Here is a 5,997-nt window from a genome sequence, read left to right on the forward strand (position 1 = left end):
TATATATATATATATATATATATAAAAGCTGGGCCCAGTAATGTGTAACTATAGTCCTAACTACTCAGGAGACTCAGGCAGGAGGATCACTTGAGCCATGAGTTTAAGGCCAACCTGGGCAACACAGCAAGACTCCATGTCAAAAAAAAAAAGAAAAGAAAAGAAAAAGAAAGAAAGAAAGGGGTGGGACAAGCAGAAGGAGATGAATATATAATCTAAGTGGGTGATTTTGCCTCTGACAGATAGAAATATATTTGCAACCAAAGGGCAAACGAGGTGGGTAAGAGCAAAGTTGTATTGGACTAAGCAAAAAACACCAGATGGTAAATGGAATCCCCAGGAACAATGGAAAATAATAGAAATGGTAACAAGGTTAATACAACAGATACCATAAATATACTTGCTCTCCTTCTTTCAAATTCCTTAATAGAACTAAATTACATAAATTAATAATTATAACAATATATTTTTAAAAACCCAAAATATTATTGGGTTTGTAGCATATATACATGTAAATATATAACAATATTACAAAAAATGGGTGGGAATAGAGCTATATAGGAGTAACATTGCTATAACTTTCTGGAATTAAGTTAGTATAAATATGAGGTATATTTGAATCAGTTGAGATGTATATGATGAGCTATAATACAGTAAAAGACTAATTAAAGGAATTAAAATGCTATACTAGAAAATATTCACTTAACGAAGAACAAAGAATCAGAGAAATCAAAGATGAGCCATATAGATAACACAAAGTAAAATGGCAAAAATAAATCTCACTAAATCAATAGCAATACTAAATAGGAACAGATTAAACAATCCACTCAAAGGGAAAATATTGTTAGACTGGATTTTAAAAAATCTAAAATCCAAAGATACTTTAGGTTTAAAGATACAAATAGATTGAAAGTAAAAGGATGAAGATGGTGGAATGAAATGGACATCATTACCCTATGTATTGAAGATACAAATGATGTGACTCTACTTCGTGTACAACCAGAGAAATGAAAAATTGTGCACTACATGTGTATTATGAATTGAAATTCATTCTGCTGTCATGTATAACAAATTAGAATAAATATTTTTTTAAAAGGAAAGTAAAAGGATGAAAAAATATATCATGCAAGCAGCAACATAAGAAACCTGTAGTGTCACAGAATGGGAGAAAATTTTTGCCACCTGCACCTCAGATGGAGCATTAATGTCCAGGGTATATGAAGAACTCAAAAAAAAAATAACACCCCAAACCCCCACATAACCCAATCAATAAATGGGCAAAGTAACTGAACAGGCACTTCACAGGAAGAAACACAACTGATCAACAAATATATGAAAAAATGTCCACATCTCTAGTAATTAGAGAAATGAAAATTAAAACTACACTGAGATTCCCTCTTACTCTAGTTAGAATGGCAATTATCAAGAATACAAGTAACAACAACAAAGAATACAAGTAACAACAAATGTCGGCAAGGACATGGGGGAAAAGGTACACTCATACATTGAGAGTGGGACTGCAACCACTCTGGAAAGCAGTATGGAGGTTCCTCAGAAAACTTGAAATGGACTCATCATTTGACCCAGCTGTCCCACTCTTCGGACTATACCTAGAGGACTTAAACTCAGCATACTACAGTGACAATGTTTATAGCAGCTCAATTCACAATAGCTAAACTATGAAACCAACCTAGGTGCCCTTCAACAGATGAATGGATAAATAAAATGTGGTGTATATACACAATAGGATATTACTCAGCAATAAAAAGAGTATCTTTATGACTTTTGCCAGAAAATGAATGGATCTGGAGACTATCATGCTAAGTAAAATAGGCCAATCTCAAAAAAATCAAAGGCTGAATATTCTCTCCAATATGTGGACACTAACACACAATAAGGGAGGAAGGGTGGAGAATAGCAGTTAAGTGGATTAGACAAAGGGAAATGAAGGGGAAGGGGAATGGGAATCAGAAAGACAGTAGAATGAATTGGACATAACTTTCCTATGTGGATATATAAATACACCACTAGTATTTATATATCCACATCATGTGTAACCACAAGAATAGGATTCTAATTAGAATAAGTTATATTCCATGTATATATAATATGTCCAAATACACTCTATTGTCATGTATATCTAAAAAGAACAAATTAAAAAAATAAATCTGTAGTGTCTATAATAATGCCAGACAAAACCATATGCATGTGTATCAAAGTGCATTCTACTGTCATGTATAACTAATTAGAACAAAGAAAAAAAAACAAATGCATGACTAGAAATAAAGAGGTACATTTTATAATGATAAAAAGGTTAATCCTTCAGGAAGATATAAACATATATATGCCTAACAATAGAACTCCAAAATATGTGAAGCAAAAACTGACAGAACTGAAAGAAAAAATAGACAATTCAAAAAGAAGAGTTGGAGACATAAATACTCAACTTGCAGGAATGGGTAGAAGAGAAATACAGAAGATAAGCAAGCAAACAAAAGGCTCAAAAAACATAATCCAGCTAGATTTAATTTTTTTCTTTTTAAAGTCATGTTTGTTGAGATATAATTTATATATGGTACAATTTACCCCATTTAGTTTTATAGTTATATGAATTTTGATAACACAAATATAAAAAATGACAACATATATATGGATATATAGTACTACCATCAAGATTCAGAATGATGGGCTGGGATTGTGGCTCAGCAGTAGAGCCCTCGCCTAGCATGTGCGGGGGCCCTGGGTTTGATCTTCAGCATCCCATAAAAAATAAATAAATGGAATAAAGATATTGTGTCCAACTACAACTAAAAAATAAAAAGATACAGAATGTTACCTTGTTCTCCTTTACTTCTTTTTTAAAAACAAATAGAGAAATTAATTTTAATATATTTTCATTTAACCCAATGGATTACCAACAAAATTTGCAAAGAAAATAATTATTAGTAAGATATTTCATATTCATTTTCTTTGTCCTAGTAATTCTTTGGAATCTAATGTCTATTTAACACTTAACACACCTCAATTCAGACTAGACACATTTCAAATACTCAGAGGCCTCATGTAACCAATGGCTGCCATATTGGCTCCTTTCTCCATCTTTCACCTTTTGGTGAGACATATGTTGTAGGCTGCATAAGTCCCCTTGTTATGTGGTTTCTTGGTGAGTTCCATCAGAAAGGGACACCAAAGAGATGAACTTAGAATATACAAGAGTACAGCAAGGTGTTTTATTCCTCCATATAAGACTCTATTAGACTGTGAGTTGGTTTCTACATGCTTTTGCTGGGAATAACTTCAGTTAGGTCCTTCTCCTACAAGTTTGTCATAATGGCTTTCTCTTATTTCATCTCCTACCTCCCCAAGTTTATAGAAGGAAAGGTGCTTCACAAAATTTGTTAGTTTTCCTCAACCTTGCCCTTACCTTTATAAATACCTTATTAAACAATTTTTACTCTGATTGATCTTTTTATCCTTGAATCTTGAATAATGGATTTTAAATTATAAGAGAGTAAAATATACCTCATCTCATATCACAGGCAATGTATAGACACATACCAGATTAATTATATATTAAGATATAACATATAAAATGCTAAAAACTTTTAAAGAACATATTTGTATAACTTTGTGAAGAGAAATGGAAAACAAAAAATGTGAAATAAACAAAAACATGAAAAATTAGATGATATTGTAGTTAAAATTTTTATGTGTAAAAATTTATCAAAAAGAGTTGAAAGATATAATGAATTGTATTACAGGTCATTTTTGTTTATTTTTGATACTTAGCTTGACTTTGTTTCTCCTTTGGTTGGCTTTTCCTTTATTGTAGTTCTTCCCTTTGCAGATTTTCATTGGTGTTTTTTATTTCCTCCTCATGGAATATTTTGCCAAGAATGTTCTGTAGTGCAGGCTTTCTTGCTGTAAATTCTTTTAGCTTTTGTTTATCATGGAAAGTTTTTATTTCATTGTCAAATTTGAAGCTTAAATTTTCTGGATATAAGATTCTTGGTTGGCATCCATTATCTTTTAGAGCTTTGTATATGTTGTTCCAGGATCTCCTGGCTTTGAGAGTCTGGTTGAAAAATCTGCTGAGATGTGAATTGGTCTTCCCTTGTAGGTAATCTGATTGTTCTCTCTTGTGGCCTTTAAAATTCTATCCTTATTCTGTATGTTAGGCATTTTCATTTTAATGTAGACCTGTTGTAATTTTGTACATTTGGTGTCCTATAGGCTTCTTGTATTTGATTTTCCAGTTCATTCTTCATGCTTGGGAAATTTTCTGCTATTATTTCATTGAAGAGATTGTGCATGCCTTTGGTTTGAATCTCTGAGCCTTCCTCTATCCCAATAAAATCTTAAATTTGGTCTTTTGATGGTATCCCATAATTCTTGGATATTCTGTTCATGGTTTCTTACCATCTTCACTGTGAAGTCAACTTTATTTTCAAGATTGTTTATTTTGTCTTCATTGTCTGTGGTCCTAACTTCCAAGTGATCTAGTCTATTGGTGATGCTATCTATTGAGGTTTTTTTTTTCATTTTTTTTTAGTTATAATTGGACACAATACCTTTATTTATTTTTATGTGGTGCTGAAGATTGAACCCAGCACCTCGCATGTGCTAGGCAAATGCTCTACCACTGAGCCACAATCCACCCCCTATTGAGTTTTTTAATTGGCTTATTGTTTCTTTCATTTTGAGGATTTCTATTTGTTTGTTTGTTTTTCAGTATCTTTCTTTCTTGAAATAATCTCTTGCAACTTGTATTTGCTCGCTTATCTCTTTGTTGGAGTGATTGATTTTTGCCTGTATCTGCTCACTTAGGTCGTGATAGATTCCCAAATCATTTTATTTATGTATATTCTGAACTCCTTCTCTGACATTTCACCTACTTCACTATCTATGGATTCTATTGTTGTAGTATCTTGGTTTGTTTGGGGCACTTTCCTCCCTTGTTTTTTCATGATGTCTATGAGTCTTCCTCTCTTGCAGTATAGATCCGAGGTATGACAGCTTCTGGCCTATTGTCTTATAATATCCTATAGTTTACCAATACCTCACTTTTAAGGGAGAGATCAATATTACAGCATTCAATGTACCAAACATGCAGCTATATATAAGTTAGCTTCTATTTTTACATTTACAATTTTGTCACTATTATCAGAAATGATGCGTTCGGTTATTTTCTACCTTATAGTCAATAGGTTTGTGTAATGGTTTACAGTTCCTAATGGTAGAAGGGAGACTGGGGGGTTGGCTGAGATGTTTATGAGGTAGCATGTAAGAATATGGAGGTATTGATTATATGACTAGTGAAAGGAGAGGATAATCATAAGAAGTTGGCTATTAGTAGGAGGAACAAGAGATAGGCAACCCCACACAAGACTCCTGTTACCTCAGCAACAGGATAACTGTAAGCACCCCTAGAGATACCTTTTGTGCAGCTAGGCCCATAGGGACCTTGATGATGTCTTATCAGGTCCTTACTGTTGTCCCTTGATACAAGTGGTGATATCCAGTTTTATGGTGGTGGCAGCCTCAAGCCTATATGTACCCTAATGTTGGGCTGTGGAGCCATGCTTTGGTGAATAAGAAACCCCAGCACGGGTTTGCTCACCACATATCTCTGGGCCTGGGACAGGCTTCTCCTCCAGATCTCCAGACCACAGTGTGGCTGGTGGGCCTCTCCTCCAGATCTCCCCCAGCTAGATTTAACAACTATATGTATAACATTCAACAACAGCAGAATACATACATTCTTCTTTAGTGCACATGGAATATTTCCCAAGATAAATCATAAGCTAGGCCAAAAAACAAGCTTCAATACATTTTATTATTATCATTATTACTATTAGTAGTGGTACTGGGGATTGAAACCAGAGGTGCTTAACCACTGAGCCACATACCCAGCCCTTTCAAGTTTATTTTGAGGTAGGATCTCCCTAAGTTGCTTAGGGCCTTTCTAATTTGCTGAGGCTGGCATTGAACTTGAAA

This window comes from Marmota marmota, unplaced genomic scaffold, assembly GCF_001458135.2.
Source record: "Marmota marmota marmota unplaced genomic scaffold, marMar, whole genome shotgun sequence".
Lineage (NCBI taxonomy): Eukaryota > Metazoa > Chordata > Mammalia > Rodentia > Sciuridae > Marmota > Marmota marmota.